The following is a 19,918-nucleotide window of genomic DNA, read 5'->3' on the forward strand; positions in this document are numbered from 1 at the left end:
GACCTTGATAGTTGATAGCCACTGAGTTTTCACAATGAAACTATAAATGTAAATATATTATACTTACAATTGATTGTTTCACATTATTACGAGTCACGCATAGGATTGACCTGAAACAAAACACATTTTCCATGTTAACGAGTTTACATAGAAAACAATAAATAACGTTATGTATTAATTGTTTGTACAGGTTGTGTTAATACAAAACAATGCTATAGTTTTGTTGTAAAATATTTTTTTTTTAATAACCGGTAAGCTTCATTAGTAGTGACCCTGCCTTCCAAGCCAGAAGTCGTGAGTTCGATTCCCACCCAGGGCAAATATTTGCGTGATCAACATCGATGTTTGCTCTGTGTCTGGATGTGTTAATTATCTATTATCTATATAAGTATTAATTTAAAATTATAAATGCATGTTTATCAGCCGTTTGGTTTCCCATAACAAGCGAAAGCTTAGTATGGGTAATGGGATCAGATCGTGCCGTGTGTGAAAAATGTCCTGGAATATTTATTTCAATAAAATATTTTATTTATGATTACGATATGTTCACGATAATCACAAGAGTTATTTTATTTATTTTTCTCGAAACGAATCGATTGGCAATACAATTTAATATCGAAATGGAAAATCATATGGTGTTCACATATTATAGGAAAATAATTGTACATAGTTTGCTCTTCATATTGCCTAAAGCTTTAGGAAGCAAAAGTTGGTTAAAAATTTCTTATATGAAAACAATATGAATTACGAAGATCATTGCTAATTAAATTGAATATTAATATACATAAATAAGTCACGTGATGTGGATAATAAATTCACACATTGCAGTTAAATTTAGCGACGGCCACAAATCTAAATATAGATAGCACTCAGCTAAAAGTACTTCTAGCTGAATATAAAATATAAAACCATAGAATAAAACGTAGGGCTACAATTTTATAAAGGGGCATATCATACTTTTCATAATCAATCATTTGCCACAGATTAAGTAATTTCCTGTCTCCTGGATAACTAAATGATCTTCATATAAACATAAATTGTTATAAGTACGCCCTTTAGTAAACCCTTTTTTCCAAAGTCTATAAATTACATTAACATAGTTATTACCCCGTTTATACCTATACATATAGCAAAGTATTATGGCCTTTGATACTACTTTTAGAGATTAATAATAAATAGTTACTACGTCTACTTTGGCATTTGGCCCAAACGGTGGAAAGTTCTAGAACTATGTACCTTTATTCTATTAAGGTAAATAATAAATAAATATAAACTTAAATCAACGATTTAATCTCATATTTTGCCCGCAGCAAGATGAAAATTAAGTACCTTTGTAAGCTTGGTCCAAAGATATTGCCAATTTTGTACTACACTGAACTTTAAATTGTTTACAGATCACTTTATGATAATAATAATACGAAAATCACGTCTATATGCTGTAAGTGAGCGAATTCATAAATAAATTAATACTAAGTATTCACAAAAATACGCGAATTTGTATGTCGCCGACCAAAATTAGTGTAGTGGTAAAATTTGATAAAAAATTTATTTCGATTGAAAAATATCGTGCATTCCTTCTATATTTTTTTATAAGCTGTTCTTTAGTAAGACCATTAGTATCACCTACTATGAAACGTGCAATTTTTTTATATTAGGTACTGATTAAAATTCGCATCTTTAATATCAAACGAAAAGAAGCATATTTCGCGCGGGCCACATTTTATAAGGTCACTGACCTCTGACATAGAAACTTGCACACTTTAATAAATGTGAAAGTTGTGATCGGACGGACAATATTACCATAATACAACTACGGCAGGAGCTGTAAAAAGTAAGCTTCTTATAACATTTGTAAAGGCTCAGTAGGATCGTACCTAAAGTTTGGTTACCCATGCTTGGTTTTGCTAGTTACATGGATTAGGGACCGCTTTGGCAGTCCTTAGTATAACGTTATACAGCCTATAGATATATTCTGTAAGCAAATAGTCAGTGGACTAACCGTATTACATTATATGGGACTGAAATCATCCATATAACTTGGATCCCGGAGTATGTAAGAAATTTTAAACGTGTGGCTCATTTTATGCTGGCTAACACGGTTAATTCTATAAGATACGTGTGGAAAAGCTTTTTCCAATATTTATGTCTAATACAGATTAGCTTTTTCAGAAAAATAAATCTTAAATATGTAACCTTCACCGTAAGTAAGATCTATGGGCAATACTAAGATGCATGTATCTATGTACTTTTTATAGATAAAACTGCGTTAAATTTAAGGATGTTCAAGTATTCAAATTAGATCAATTCAAACCATTGAGATATACATATGGAGACGACACCGCCTACATCACTTATGTTCCGCTCAACATACGCCATATGGCGTAACTGCACGCTCATTTTTTATTTGTTTTAAAGTGAAACGCATCAAATATGCCTTCGTGTGTGTTACGATATTGCACAAATAATACAAATAATACGGAAAAGTGCAAAGGAATAACTTTCATCGGTAAGTACCTAACTAGATAATAATTTTTAAAACCTAGTTAGAGCAAAAAAATGGCGCACAGATTTTGTTCGTGGTGTCTCCTCCATACGTAGTACTATTATCTCAATGATTCAAACATGTATAATAAAAAATAATTTGAAAAACTGATAGTTACATTATTGCACTTATGTATTAGGCCATGCTTTAAAAACCCTCATAGACTACAAGCCCGCATATGAAAAAAATATGGGTCAAATGAACCACCACGGGACATATCTAGTACGAAAGAAGAGCAAAAAATAATAAGATTCATCACTATGCCGTCACTTGTAAGCTGTCCAACTGAGTGCAGATGAGAATTCAAAAGTACAGGTAGACTCGGTAAATTTTGGTCATATATTTTTGTACGGCATTCTTAACCATCGATAGATCCATTAAAAATAATAAGAAACCGCTCAGTGCCGTACAAAAATGTGAGTCCACCAAGTCGGAATTTTTATTTAATTTCCGAGAGTTACCGGGGGTAAATTTGGTCATTTGACCATGTACGGCATCTGTGTCATACGATTGCTATACTGCTTTTAATCCATTATTCCGCAACGCCGTACAAAAATCATGGGGACAAGGGGAAAAAATCGAGAGTTGTAATCCCCTCTCTTTCCCCACTCCAGGGGGTCATTTGACACAACACGAAATAAATTTATTTTTAAAGTATTTTATGCATAGATAATATTTTTTCATGTGCCGTACATTTTCGTTGGTTCAAAGGGGAAAAATCTGAAAAAGAAAAAATCCATATAACGAAATGTTTGCTTTATATTTTTCTAATAAAATATAAATATTCATTAATATTAAGAAGCTCGAGGTGGTTAATTATCACCTTGGAAAGTCGGAGTCAAGTGGAATGGACTCCGTTAAATTGATGAACTAATAAAAAAGCTATGAACGAAAAGATGTGAATTATATTCAATCAGCCCATGAATACAGGTAAAGTCACAAGCAAATGCTAGTAATATATACATATTCAAAATGTACAAGTAAAGCGCTTTCAAATGATACCAAACACGGCATATTTATCTTAACTTTATTTTTTTACTCTGTATGTTTTGTCCGCTAGAGGGCGCCACATTAGATTTTGTGAAACCCCATATAGCCTTTAGCTAGCTGGTCACTGATTATCCAGTGAACAATTCAGACGCTTCTAATGATATGTCATTTGTCGAATTCTGATAAGTAGTTTAGAAGTTACGAGGGAATAGATGAACATACATACATGACCTGTCAAAACCATAACCCTCCTTTTGCTTTGCCGTAGTTGGGTAAAAATATGTTAATGCCGTACTGTATCAAATGGCCATAAAGCACCCTTAAAATTGTAGCTTTCGTCGCTTTCATCAGCCTAAAAGATGTGGTCTGCACAAAAATGTACGGCATCGTTTTTTCCTAATTTATCTATGTTAATACTATTTAAAACAACGAATAAAGTGTAGAAAACTATTATATTTCATTAATCTACGATGTTTAAACTTTAACAAAATTTCTGGGTTTGCATTTCTCTATAACTTTTTTTAGAACGGTTTCTTTTGAACGGCAATACTATACAACAATTGAATTTTACAATATCATGTTAAAAAAAAAGTTCCCGTACAGGGTCAAATGACCTTACAGCTCTTTATATCAAGAATTCGATGAAATTAAGATGATTATTGGTATACATTTAAAAGAACAATTATTTTTTGACGGCATTGCTTTTAATAGTACTTTTGAGTGCTAGATAATGTTTTGGAACCGAAGCCGTACTTAGTCAAATGACCCCCTGGAGTGGGGAAAGAGAGGGGATTACAACTCTCGATTTTTTCCCCTTGTCCCCATGATTTTTGTACGGCGTTGCGGAATAATGGATTAAAAGCAGTATAGCAATCGTATGACACAGATGCCGTACATGGTCAAATGACCAAATTTACCCCCGGTAACTCTCGGAAATTAAATAAAAATTCCGACTTGGTGGACCCACATTTTTGTACGGCACTGAGCGGTTTCTTATTATTTTTAATGGATCTATCGATGGTTAAGAATGCCGTACAAAAATATATGACCAAAATTTACCGAGTCTACCTGTACTTTTGAATTCTCATCTGCACTCAGTTGGACAGCTTACAAGTGACGGCATAGTGATGAATCTTATTATTTTTTGCTCTTCTTTCGTACTAGATATGTCCCGTGGTGGTTCATTTGACCCATATTTTTTTCATATGCGGGCTTGTAGTCTATCATAAACTCAAACCATTTTCATAACTATTCATATTTTATTTTTCTATTCATATTCAGTTTTCGAACGTTCGATAAATCGTAGCATTCCATTCAGGGATCAATTTAAAAATCGAACGTAAATAAAAACGAGTGGTCATCGTGGCGGTAAGTGAAAAAGCGGGTACTCTTTAGGCCATTCGCGAATCAAGCGGCATACTAAAGTGCCATTACTGTATTAAAACGTGCCCTTTTCAATCGTATCGAGGGTGTACTCGTCGCTTTGGATTTCTAAATTAATTGGCTCCGACAAGGATACTTGAGACCATTTTTACAATGTATAATGGTTTCATAAGAATAATGTAAAAAAATTCTCACTATTGAATTGTTTAAATTACTTTCATGGATATCGTTTGCGTAATAGTAGCAATTTTAACATTACACTTACGTTTGAAATTTTTCATTAAACAAAAGGTAATTTATTTTTTTCTGAAAAAAATCATTAGAAAACATTAAAAATGCGTCATAAACTCCTTATAAATTTATAAAGAATAGAAAAAATATTATTATAAAAAAATAATATTATTATTATATAAAATATTATTATTTAAAGCATTTGAATGCCATAAAACCAAAAATATCAATATCAACATAAACTCCTTTTTTACAGATGGCTTTTACAAAACCTTCAGCAATGATAATAATATATCAATATAATTATATGCTTACGTGTATGTTACTCAGACTATGACGAAAAATTCCACGATAAATGATATTGTAATAATAGTTACCTATTAAATTATTTAATGTCATCATTATATTGTACAAAAACACACGAATAGCTAACACAAGTTTATCTTTTTTTCCAGGAGAAATAGTCGATGAAATAACCAAAGGCATAATTCTGATAAGCACATTAAATTCATAAAGCTATTCATCTTAAGATTGAAGAATTAAATCAACATTAATAGCGCTTCACAAGTTGCCATGTGCGATAAAGCACGATCGCTATAACTATCGAAATACACAATGATTCCGAGACGATCTTATAATTCCTTGATAGAATTTATATCTATACTAATATTGTAATGCTGAAGAGTTTGTTTGTTTGTTTGAACGCACTAATATCAGGAAACTGGTCCGATTTGAAAAATTATTTCGGCTTTAGAGGCTAGAGCCCATTTATCGAGGAAGGTTATAGGCTACTAGCGGTCCGCCCCGGCTTCGCCCGTGGTACATATTTCGCAATAAAAGGTAGCCTATGTTCTTTCTCAGGGTCTAAAGATTATCTGTGCCAAATTTCATCAAAATCGGTCCAGTAGTTTATGCGTGAAAACCATACATACATACAAACCTTTCCTCTTTATAATATGTATTAGTATAGATATATCATCACGCTAAGACCAACAGGAGCGGAACACTGCGGATGAAACCGCGGGGCCCAGCTAGTTCCTAGATATAATTAATATTTGAAATATAATTTAAATGGATAAAATCTCATCTGCGAGCGGTCTAGCTGATGTCAGCTAATTAAACGTTTAAAGTTTCACTCGTCGAGATTCCTGGCGAGGATAACGAAACGAGATTAACTCTTCCTGTTTGAAATTACTTATTTAATTGATGCTGGAAGTTGTTATTGCTGGTGATTAATAAACGTCAGTGCTTGTTCCTTTGGTACTGGGTTGGAGCATGGATGTTTCTTAGATATAGGTAGGTTATCTATACCAATATTAAAAATATAAACAGCCTTTTTGATCGTTTAATGTTTATATCGAATAAGATCTGTACTATTCAATCAATTTTGAAACTTCTTCCACTATTACAAGTCAGCCGAATTCCATTATTTGTATCACGGGTAAACCCAGGCCATGGCGATTGCCAGGGCAAGCAGCTAGAAGGTTTAGATGGTTCGCTTGTCTATTTAAGGGCCGATTTTTCAATGCTTGGATAAAACTTATCCGTCAAATAAAGTATTACACGATAATATTAAAATGTCACGTAAACTGTCAAATACGGGCAATTAGAATACGTTTTTAAAATGGTAGTTTTATACATTATTCGACGAATAAGTTGTAACATGGTTGTAACCAAGGATTGAAAAATCAGCCCAATGTACAGTTCAAAATTTCAGTCAGGTCTTCAATTCCATAACAATTTGCGGTCTAACTACTTACATTGTATCCATGAGAATTGTTTCTCAGTTTTGTGTTGTTAAGTGTCTATAAGAATATTTAATTTTGTTTAGTTTGGGACTAGACGGTGAAGTGTGAAACGTCCGGATAGTAACTAGATGACCTTGACTTTATTTATTTTTAACAAAGTTTGAATGGTTCCGTGAGCAATTATTGATACAACAATTGATTATTTAATCTAATGTGGGTCTCGAAACAAGTCTTACTCAAAAAGTTTAATTTTAACGTTGTTAACTACTGGTAAGCACCTAGGTTATTTTGCTCTACCTTACTATCTTTTTAAATTTATCTACATATTTATATATTTTGTTAATTCATATTATAAGTTAAGCTAAATTTACATACGGAATACTTTAAATTGTTATAATTTCAATTTCTCCACATTCTCGCGATACCATAAGCTAGGCAAGGATAGGTATAATTAAAAGGAAACATGATACAGATATTTAAAATACATTTACTTGAATATTATCTATCTACATTCACAGAATATTATCTACAATATAAAAGCGTTTTCCTGTTCCGATTCAAACTTAAAGTTTAATTTAATAAATCTGCCATTCTTAATGAGATTGTTACATTAAGGTATTTATTTTAATGTTATTTTATTGTGCTACGAATTAATACTAACTGAGTTTTAAGTACGTACCAAAATATTAAAAATACAATAAATTGTATTCACACCAGTTATAATAGTTTTATTAAAAATATAATACAAAACAATCACAACCCAAGATAAAGCAAATTCTTCACACTTCATGGAACTGCAGTTATTAACTCAACAATGCTGACGTCAGTAATAAAATTGCACTCCTAATACAACAATACGCTTCACTATGTTATGATAAATGGTCGTATACTGCCCTATACTTGTGTCTTGTAGTTAATTTCATTTATCTTTAACTAGCTGTGTCCCGCGGTTTTACCCGCAGTGCTCTGCTCCAGTTGGTCTTAGCGTGATGATATATAGTATTATATAGGTAGCCTATAACCTTCCTCGATAAATGGGTTTTGTTTGAACGCGCTAATCTCAGGAACTACTGGTCAGATTTGAAAAATTCTTTCGGTGTTAGATAGCCCATTCATCGAGGAAGGCTTTATATATCATCACGCTAAGACCAACAGGAGCGGAGCCAGCCGGGTGAAACCGCGGAGCGCAGCTAGTTATTACATAATTCAAAACTATGTACTCAATAGTTTTTTCTACTTCTAAATAAAAGTACCTATTTCCAATTATTGTCGCTTTCAATTCTTATCTCTAGAGCAATCGCGTGTAAAAACAATATTTAATTTATGCACCATGCATGTTAAACATAAACCCATATTTACTATGCATCGTTTAAATGCCTACATGAGAAATTATTACCTAACGTAAAACGCAAAATTTGTCACGAATACATAGATGGAGTATTAATATTTTTTTATTTGCAACAATTGCAATACCTTTTTATTTAGGTCTCACGATCGTATTTTTAATTCTTTTCTATGTAAAAATGGTTTATCAATACTATATTATATTGGTTTCAAAGCATCAATAAAATTTAGCCTAATTACTTATATACCTACCGACTATTAAATTCTCATTGTAAATCTACTTTAAGGAATATTAGTATCATATAATATAAGTAGGTAATAAGTCATGATGATAACATAGTTTTGACGTTAATTTAACTGCAAAATAAAACACGATTTATATAATATTAAGGTACCTATTTAATTGTTTAAGATCGTGACATTAAAAAAGGTGCGTATGATATTACGCAGACAAAGTTGTCTATCGTCAAAAGGTTTTAAATCTAATCTTATAATATACTTACTTGATTGTATGCTCTATTATATTAAACCATTTTCAATCGTGTAAAGAAAATAAATAAATAATATGCAAGGAAAATAAATAGTTCTTATCAATCATTAATCATGATAAGTATTACGGTATTCCCTATATTGTTTATCGATAAGTGTTTAACATGCTATATAATTGAAAAATAATCAATCAATCAATCAAATTGGGTTTGATAACTTATATTACGCTCATATACCAAACTGACGCAAATAATATTGTATCAAAAAAAATCGACATGTAGAGGAAAAACAAAAGTGAACGCGTTAAAGAGTAAACGACTAATATGACAGTTAAATATCACCACAAATGTATATAAAATTGAAAACAAACAATAGCGCTCATTTCCTGCAATTATCTATACAACAAATACTCTTCACATTGGCATGATTAGGCGGAAACATGACAATAGATAAAGCAAAAACACAAATTGAAATAAATAAAGGACATAATGAATATATCCATAACTGTATACTCAATATGATTGAGCTGGTCTTGTCTACGATAATTTCGTAACGGTTTTTATTACATTTACTTAGTTCCCGGAAATTAAGAACGGAGGGCGATAAACCAAACTACTTCTATTAATATCATCTGAGGCGAATATTGAGCTATAAGCCTATAAATATAGCCAAATAGATATATTTTGTACATAATATGTTTGATTTGACGTAATTTAGATACCTACATAAAGAATAACCATATACGTTAAATATTTACTTATTCAAATAGGTACACATATTGGATATGTGAGTACATTTGATTAATCCATTAAAAAGACTTCAGAACGGATTGCAAACGGTCAAACACTCGCAAATACACAAAACAAATATATGTTTAAGCATAGTCTAGGACTGGTTGACGCAGTGTAAAAAATTGGGCACTAATAATTATATTACATGTATTTATTACTTTCTACCCCATTGAGTTACTATGTACTACGTACTAGAGATAGAGAGGCCATTGCTACTACACTATTTGTAACACTAGTTAGAGTCAATCGTCTCAAACTAATGTTTTTTTGTTACATTAATTGGTTTTAATTGATAATTTTATTCATATTTTTCTAATGAGATAAACAATATTTAGTTGTTATATTGATTGGTTTTAATTTTTAAGTAATAAGAGGCAGAATATCTACAAAGTGTATGACTCACTGCCCCCCCCCCCCGCGCCGCCGCGCTTGTCGCACAGATTTTGTTCGTGGTGTCCTCTCTATAATAATACCTCAATGTTCTACCCGCTATTTTTCTTCTTCTGTACATACATTAATTAGGATTCCATTGTATGCAAGGAATAATAATTTTATATTAAAAGCCATATTTATTAAAGTGCAAACCTTAAGTGGGCACAGAGAGCGTCTAAAGGCGTCATACCTACTTTAATTGCCTTAATAATGAGTAAGCACCACGTAATAACAATGAGCGTTGAATTATCTCAGCGGAGTGCAGACGGAAATTTGCATTTATTTGCAAAAATATTTAGCATACAAATTTCTTTATTTTTATCTTTATGTGCAATTCCGTTTGTTTCGTTCTCTCGTAATTGCAGTGGATATGGCTTTGGGTTAAGTTGTCAACGATTTGAACTTAAAAAAAAGTCTGATGGGCATAGAAGGCTGATAATCCTGTTTTTACAAAATAAATTTATCAAACTGTATAAATATAATATGAGCGAGACTTTAACATAAAATTTTCGATATATATCTTTGGGAGTTCGTAAATAATCGGAAGTAATACAGGACACAGGTACAGAAAGACTTAGGTACTGCTACTTGTTGTTAAGCTATTGCATAGCTTTTATCTCATCTTTGAGCGCGGCGACCGAATGTAAAAATTCCGTAACGAAAAAACCTAACACCCACCACTCCAACCGGCAAAGCGATGCGATGCTATGCAATAGCTTTGCCGCGGCAGTCCTCAAGTGCCACACGTATTTTTTTAATTTAAGCATACTTTTATTCTGCATACGGAATAACTTATGAAATGCTCCCACAGTTGAATGCACTTTCTGCAATACACAAAAGTACAAAACCAATTGCTCCGAGATTTCCAGATGTTATTGTATGTAAATTAATATTCGCATTAAGCGCAAATAATTTTAAGATATTCAAATGCTTAGGTTGTAATCGTTTTAGGAGTTATGAATATTTAAAATATAATAGTCACACAGGTTCCTTTACGTTAGATGGGTGCTTGAGGTGTGAGCTGTTTTAAATATTCAAGAAATATGCTAAAACGGAAAACTTCAGGGAACATCCTTTGTAATAAAACTGAAGCATATAATCACATTAGAATATAACGCTGGATTTAAATTTTTAACACATTTTACGTAGGTATCTATAAATGCTATACATACTGGTGTATATTTCCTGTTTGTCAGATATAAACATTGTAAAAAACAGACGCAAATAATCCTCTAAATAAGGAAAACATACGATTTTTTTATAAACTGCAGCCAGAGAGTGAAATTACCTACGCACTGTGATTTGTGCCTACGCATTATTAATAAATAATAATCATTGAATAATAATCATGAATACATATAATATATCAAAATTTAAAGCAACAAAATATTGTATTATATTATCATCATTTCAGCAAGTTATATTCGAAAATTTTATACCTAACTAAGTACCTATGAGAAAAAATTAATAACAAAATTTCTGAAAATATCTCTGAAATAATTAACTATACTTATATATAACATTTAATAATAACATCCTGCAGTACTCTATAACCTGCAGAACTCTTCGATAACAAAGAAATATTGCACCTCAAATAGAATTTCGTGAACCACGATATATACCTTTTGTTTGACCGTAAAATCTCTTTAATCTATGCTAATTCCGAGCTAAATGACAACCACTATTCTCATTAAATTCCTCGACATGGCAACGCTATCAAAGTTAAAGCTGTCTGGACATTTTAAAACTTTTTAATCTACATAGTTGCTACCCAATCGCGTATCAAAGTTTTTTCGTGTTTTTATTACCGGCTTTTAAAATTGGGTTATTTGCGGTTATCGGTTTGGAAATTGGTTACTATAAATAAGAAGTTAAGAAAATTCAAAGAAAATTTCGTCCAGATATCTTCTTCGTATAATATCAGTAATGAAGTTTCTGTAGTGCAATTTTTTTACAAATAACACGTCATGCAACTTAAGTTGCATTGTCCTTATTCACATTAACCCATTGAGCCCCGAACGGCCCGATCGGTCCACGACACAATAGATTTTCTATTGTGTTTGTGATTCCGGGGCCTGAGTTATTAAAATGGAAATTAACACTATAGTCTTCTTCTTCTTTTTTGTCTATGGCCTTCCCAATCCCAAAAGGACGGATTCTGCCAGTGTCAAGTGTCATGTGTGCACAGATCAAAATTGAACGTTTATTTCAGTGACTACGGTTATAATGTAGCAACTTGATGCTCTGTGCTGAGGAAAAATCACGGAAGAGATTGAGCAGTTCAAATGCTGGATCAGTCTTACCTGGATAACCAAAGTCTTGCCAATTTAATAGGCGACATTTGACGTCTATCAATTTTATCTTCGAAGAGAGGTAACCTGCTTAAAAACATCGATTAAAGTGAATTAATCGATACGGATTTGAAACATTTGTCAACCGAATTAAGAATTTATTAATTTATGATGATTTTTATTCACAAGTAATCAATCTTAGATTACAAAATAAAATGCAGATGGAGCATGTCAATCGTCCGTCGCCCTTGTCAAAGAAAATACGAAATCAAAAACGAATACGAACCTCCGCCAGTGCTGTTATAGCGATTCTAGTGTCTTGCAATACTTCAAAATGGGTCTGATATTTTAGTAAAAAAATGCTGTCTTGTGATATTAAAACGCTGTAAAATTTGTTCCCGAAAACAAACAAAAACATAAAACATCGTTTTACAGGTTTTCTGTAGATTATTTGGCTTATTTAATTTTATATACAAATAATAATTTTACATATACGAAGGAATTCAAAACTTCAACGTATGCTGCCAGTATTTTGAAAATGAATTTGCCAATTTTAGGGGTAAAACGGTAAAATGGTTAAAAGATCTTCGGGGTAGTGCTGTTGGATTTTTCGATCGTGAATGTGATTATTTCTATAGTGTTAAGGTTCATGATCATTATTAGATTATTTTAATAAGCATTATACATTTTTTTGTTACTTTTATAAAAAGCGTCATAGTCGTTTTCGCTCGCAATTTAATTCATGTGAACTCCATGATGGATAATATGATGAAAATAAAATGTCCCGCATTCTCGACTAAAAACTACCTACTGCTATTCGCATTCATATTATGTTTTGAAAAATAAAAACTTTTTTTTTTTAATGTAATTAATTAAAAATTGAATAAAATTATTTTGTCCATATTTAACTTTAGTAGATAGGTGCTTTAGTTATGTAACAAAATAATTTTTACAATATTATAAAATAATATCATAAACCCGAATTTATATTAAAATAAAAATTAAAACATGACTGCTAATTCATGTAGCCTACGTCACTACCACCACTACCTTCATAATTCAGATAATTGCAATGACACCTAACAACTCAAAATCGATCCAACAGTTTATACTGCAGGGCGTGACAAAGAAATATTATACATACATACACTTGAAAAACATAACCCTCTTTCTTCCGTAGTCGGGCAAAAATGTGGGAAATTTTTCAATATCTGGTAACATTACACGCACACAGAAGCACCGTGTTCGTACAGTGCAACGGCGAAATGACAGCACACATAGCTTTATGGAAATGACGATAAATCATTTGGTTTAGTTCGGCAACGCTCCATCTGTCTTTTATTTTGTAATCTAAGTAATCAATGCATTCGATTTTAGATGTCAGGTATTTAAAAAGAAAAAAGGTTTATTGACACAAAATTGTAGCGACGTCAGTTCTTCAAATCAGAAATTGTTTATTATGTTTAGAATGGTTAATCAGTAAAATGAAATCTTAAAATTACTTGTATCAGTCATTATTTTTATAAATATGTAATCGTAATTGAAAAAAGTTAAGCAAATTTGCAGATCTAACAAAACGAAATATCATGTTATTCTATGTCGTTGTTACTAGGTTACGTTGTTGAATTTTGTTGAACTGTCAAATGTTGCCTATTATAATGGCTCTAGGTACTATAGCTGTCTTACCACAAAAAACTTTAGACAGGGTTTAACTTTAAGCGCGGGTTCTCTTTAATCTGGTTTTGTCGTATTTCATATAGACAATTATTAAAGTGACAGATCCCTGGTTTAAAGTTAGACTGTGTTTAAATTGTTGGTAAGATCATACCTATTTAAAACTGAAAAAGAATACTTGTTATCATTTTCTAAAACCCAAGTATTGTTTCAGAGAAAAGCGCCACCTAGAGGGTTTGCATCGAACTAGTAGTGGTCCCTGAAATCAACCCTTACTGAAACTGTTTAACTTGGATATGACGTCATTCCACGTAATATCAATAGATGGCGTACCAAGGTTGTAAGATATGAACGGGATTGTGGAAATAATATGGATATTGTTTTTCTAATACCTGAATTCAGTAATTTAAAAAGTATCATGATTTTAGGACATTGATATTATCCACTATATACGTATATTCTAAAACATTAATGATCACTGTTATCAATTATCATGAGTGTTTAGCGCCTTTTAATTTTTAAATGTTTTAAGTAGGTAATCTTAATACATACTATGTATTATAAAGGCGAAAGTTTGTATGGATGTTTGTTACTCTTTCACGTAAAAACTACTGAACCGATTACAATGAAATTTAGCACACATATAGAGGGTAACTTGGATTAACACATAGGATAGGTTTTATCCTGGAAATCCCACGGGAACAGGAACTATGCGGGTTTTCCTTTGAAAACGCGGGCGAAGCCGCGGGCGGAAATCTAGTTACGTAATATCTACTTACTGAAGTTTACACATTAAGAAACTTTAACCTATTTTTTTTGTAATTGATTTCTCTTATAGCTACAGTTTAGAAATCTCGACTATTCGAGGCTAGTAGGTATTTAAAAAGCATTTAAACGCAGAGCTACAAATGTTCATTAACACAATCCAATTAGAGAATTCCAAACCAATAATGTGAAGAACGTATGAAAGGCAATGAATTATGTTATTGTAATCACCGTGTAACCTCGTACAAGTCTGATCACAAATAAAAATAAAGAAACTATTTAATATTTATATTTTATTTATTATAAACAAACTAAAAAAAAACAGTCATAGTATCACAATATTGACAATAAAGGTAGCAGTGAAATGCACATGGGAACATAACTATAAAGTAAAAACAATTAAATGCATAGTTTAAAATCGAACCCTTTTTCCAATTAAAGTACCTACATTTTCGTGCATTCATTATTGAAAACATTTCGTTTTTATGATGGAAAAGCAATAAAATCTGATTTTATAGAGCGCCGAGTGCCGATAGTCGCGAGTCGTAACTCGTAACGCACAACTTCAAGAATCAATTGTGCATGAAAATATTAATCCCTGTGTTGTTTCAATGTTCACGCGTTTTAACTATAGCTTTGACTTATTACGCAGGCCTTGCTAAGGCTTAATGCTGAATGGTATTTTTACACGCTTTATATTAGCTTCACCTGTATGTTTGTTTGTTTGTAACCGACTTCTTTGGGCGCGATTTTGACCCACTTTAAACGGCCAGATTTCGTTCAAACTTTGTAGATTTATTGAGGACCGATGACAATACACTAATTTGATAAAATTATTCCATTTTTTAGTTCGGTTTCTATAAAAAGCGTGTTTTTTAGTTTTTTTAAACTATTATTTATTATTATTTGCAGACTTTCTTATCGATGCCGGCAATTACAGCGATTACCTACATATATGGCGGTTAATTTAAATACAAAAACATAATGAGTATAGTTTATTGCGCGAAAATGTAATTATTTATTCAATTTTATATGTAGGCAACTTCTAATAAGAGTATTAGATAATTTATCCTCTTTAGTTACCTAAATTATAGAAAGAAATGAAGAAGAGCATCAGGTACATCTATTATCAATATCTTTTTTTTAAGAAATAATCTATTTAATCTGTTCAAATCAATTTGTTAATTCCAAAGTTAATTCTCTATTGTTTCAGTATTGAACGTATAATTAATAAATATTGATACATGGTTGTATCAATGGAATAATTATTATGCTTGTTATTAAGTAATTTTAACAATAACTCCTTTCAAATTATCACAATCGATTTCATTTGTTTTGAATACGAATTAAATTACTGCAGTTTATTCAGTTTGCAAACAGTAATTTTACTACCAATTGATGTTATTTAAGATACTAAGTACTAAGTATAGGTAGTACTGGATTTTTATAAAAATAGAAACAAACTAGCTTTCCGCCCGCGGCTTCGCCCGCGTTTCTAAAGAATAGCCCGCATAGTTCCCGCTCCCGTGGGATTTCCGGGATAAAACCTATCCTAAGTTACCCTAATAATTGTTATATGTGTGGAAAATTTCATTGTAATCGGTACAGTAGTATATGCGTGAAAGAGTAACAAACATACATAGGTACACATACATCCATCCTCACAAACTTTCGCATTTATAATATGAGTATGATATTATGATAATTGCGATATTGGTACACTAGGAGAAAAAAGTAAAATTTTAGGAACTTACAAAATAAAAAAATACAGAAAATTGACGTAAGTTTTCGATGATAAAAAGAACAAATTAATCATTGATATAATTTACAAATCAAAACTAAACTCGTAATTTTTTTATTTTCAGATTATCTTGAATTGATTGCTCATATTACGATACGATGGCAATTGGCAAGGATTAGTAGATTAGATAATTTATATATTAATACGACAAATAGGTTAGGGAACCATGAAATAGGAATTTATATGTATTTAAAAACAGGTCAGAGAGGCATTCAAATGTCTGGGGATTTTTTTTTCTAAAACGTACATATAGGTACTATGCTGGAGGAATTATGGCTAAGCTTGGAATCTTGACAATACGCCGAACTTATCATATCGTAGTACTTTTGAACTTGGGTTGTTGAGGAAGTGATTATGAGGAAGAGGAGGAGGAAGAGGAATTTTCACACACAAATTTAGAGGATGCGGATGAGGAAGAGGATATTTTTTTGAGGAAGAGGATGCGGATGAGGAAGCGGAAGAGGAAGCGGATGAGGATGAGGATGATAGGAAATTATAATCAAAATTAAAAAACAAAAAACTTTTAAAATTAAAAATTAAAACATAAGCCATTCTCCTGTCTCTACATTTTGATGTTTAAGGTTAGGGGAGGTTAGCTCGCCCGATCGCGAATTTACGAAGCCTGTAAGTACTATACTATTTGAGTCACGAGCCGGACTCAGATGAGCTTTTGTTTATGCATATTACTTGAAAAAACCCACAGAAAAAACCCAATCTATATCAGTGCCATAAGCGACATTAGGCGATTTCCACAAAAAAAAGCTAACTGGTACTTAGATATTATTATGTAAGCAAACAACTTGTTTGTTTTTTAATTTAAAATCACTTTTGACAAACATTATTTGGTAAAATATGTTTCTTCTGAGTATGAGAGAAAATGTTATATGACGTGTTAGGCGCATATATAAATATGGCGGTAAGACTCTACTCTTGTTCGTTAGTAGAGTCCGACTCGTAACTCAAATACATAGTTTAAATAGGCTTTGTAAATTCGCAGCCCGATCGGATGAGCATCTCATAAATTTCCTCTAAATTTTGAGGAAGCGATAGCGGAAGAGGATTTTTTTATTTTCATTTTTGAGGATGCGGTAACGGTAGAGGAACCCAAAATATTGCGGAACTTCCTCATTATGAGGAAGCGGAAGAGGAATCCTCAACAACCCTATTAAATTTGAACACAACATCATGTCACGAATCTTTAAATAATGTTGAGATCATCGTGAATTCTTGGAAGTCAATAATAATTTATTAAGTTGTAACCAATATAGATCTGAAGTTAAGAATTAATGCATTAATAATAAATATAAGGTTTTGGCAAACGAAAAAAGTGTGGTGGAACATAATAAGAACTTGGAAGCCCTATAATGTGTACAAAAAAAAATACGAAAAACAATTAAATACGATTAAATATAAATTAAGATACAGATACACGGACTTTATACGTCGAACACGACACTAGCAATTCAGCGCGCTAATCTATACATATAATAAAATCGTAGGAAAGTCAAAACTGTACATTGAATATTTTTTTAAAAGAATACATAATCCATGATCTATAATCGATATAGAAGCCAAAAATATAGTTTTTAGAATTTTTGTCTGTTTGTCTGTTTGTCTGTTTGTCTGTATGTTTGACCGAGCTAATCTCGAAAAGTACTGCATAGATTTACTTCAAATTTTGCATGAATATTCCTAAGAGGTCGGGTGAGGATAGTTTAAACATATTATCATGATATCACCTTCGGGGGAGGAGCTGTGAACCTTTATTTTTCTTACATATTCCGTGTACTACGACAGCGTACAATCTAAAGACTCATGTTTAAATGTTGGTTTCGAGTAAGCCATGCTATTATCTAGCTTTACAAAATAAAAACTATGTCATTTACGTAATTTGGGCAGAGAAACAGTTTAATGAATTTAGTAGTATAAAGACAAATCTGAAACAGCGCCATCTATGAGATTTCGTAAAAATCAAATCAATTTACATGTTAACACTACTGAAAATACTGTTGAAAATTAATAATTTAAATATAATCATGTTATTTATTTAACTCTTTAACCCATATCTTCCCTTCCCTATAAGGTGCGCTTATATTTCGTGTGAATATACTACATTTTTAAAAGTGAGGGTAGATGTTTATTATTTTAAGTCAAACTAGACACCATTACAATCTCAGAGCAATATTACAATTAATCTAATATTGATTGTGTTCATTGGTTACATTTTTAAAATCTTCGTGTTTTATAAATTTATAAAGAATAGAAAAAATTCGATCACGAGGCGGGACTCGAACCCACATAATTTCGTGATCGAATGTTTCTATTCTTTATAAATTTATTATTTATAAATTTATATTTATAAAGCATTTGAATGTCATAAAACCAAAAATATCAAATTCAATCTTTGTGTTTTGTGAATTTTCACCTTGCGTTCCCACAAAAGGTAAGTTGTTACTTTTATAGGTATTTATTATTTATAATGATTCATGTTTTTTAAAGTGAAACTTTTATTACATCGTTTCAAACTTTTTGGTCTGTGTAGCGCATGTCGCGTGACGGTCGAACCGTACGATAATTATTTTTTTACCGTGGTTTCATAAAACCACACAACATTTTTATTGGTTTTATAAAGGTTTTATATTACACTTTTAGAATGAAATAATAAAATGATGAATTCTTTTTGACTTTTACAAGATTTTGAGGTGCGTTGGGAACAGTAGTTTGTTGATAAAATTTTATTTGTAAGTAGCTTTTTTTATAGATTTACAGTTAACTTTTGATTTTTTATTTACAGATTCAATGTTCATAAAATTATATCGCCTTTGGAAGACGATTTCTGCTGACAATTTTACAACACCACTTGAAAATTGATGATTTGATGATGAAGATAGTGGCAGCGAGGATTAAGTGGAAATTAGTAATCATCCGCTTCGTCAATTTTTGACTGAAGTTAATGTCCAACGTATGGTTCAATCATTGGAAGTATCTCGGGTAATTTTGGAGGATATTTTTCAGGAAGGAGAGAAGGGGCAGCCAACCACATATCAAAGTACTACGTTTTAGTACCGAAAAAAATGTTATTGCCAAATGAAACATAAATTTTGCACTCACAACTGTACAAGTTATGATTTTTATTCTGACTTTGCTGTTATCTGATTATAATATTTATCGTTATGGCTATCGACCGTACTGGTATGAGAGTACATGATATACTCATCATCCAGGATTGCATAGAGCATTTTCACACTGAAAAAGATGTTTTCTTTGAATCGTAGTTGCTTCATTTATTTATTTTTAATCATTTTACATAATATGTTTTATATTTGCCCATTTTCATTATATTTTATAAATAAAATGGAAACAACATAACTTTGTTGTGTATCATTTCTCTATTAATAACCCGTAGGCATATTTTCCAAGCGCCCCATTTAAGGTGC

General features: G+C 31.6%; 1 protein-coding gene across 6 annotated transcripts in view; it reads right to left on the bottom strand.

Moving 5' to 3' along the window:
- The window catches only part of fdl (beta acetylhexosaminidase fused lobes), a 147,403-nt gene that overhangs the window by 122,405 nt on the left and 5,080 nt on the right, over positions 1 to 19,918 (bottom strand). For 5 of the 6 annotated variants that reach the window (XR_016316783.1, XM_089704642.1, XM_089704641.1 and 2 more), the window contains one exon: positions 68 to 110. The exons of the other annotated variant lie outside the window; for it this stretch is intronic. The gene's annotated coding sequence lies outside the window, so the exon portion shown is untranslated. The remainder of the gene's footprint in view (positions 1 to 67; positions 111 to 19,918) is intronic. 6 annotated transcript variants of the gene reach the window in all.

Source organism: Colias philodice, chromosome 16 (assembly GCF_061535455.1).
Source record: "Colias philodice isolate Cphi_HAF_F1 chromosome 16, ilColPhil1 Martin Lab GWU primary, whole genome shotgun sequence".
In the NCBI taxonomy this organism is placed as follows: Eukaryota; Metazoa; Arthropoda; class Insecta; order Lepidoptera; family Pieridae; genus Colias; species Colias philodice.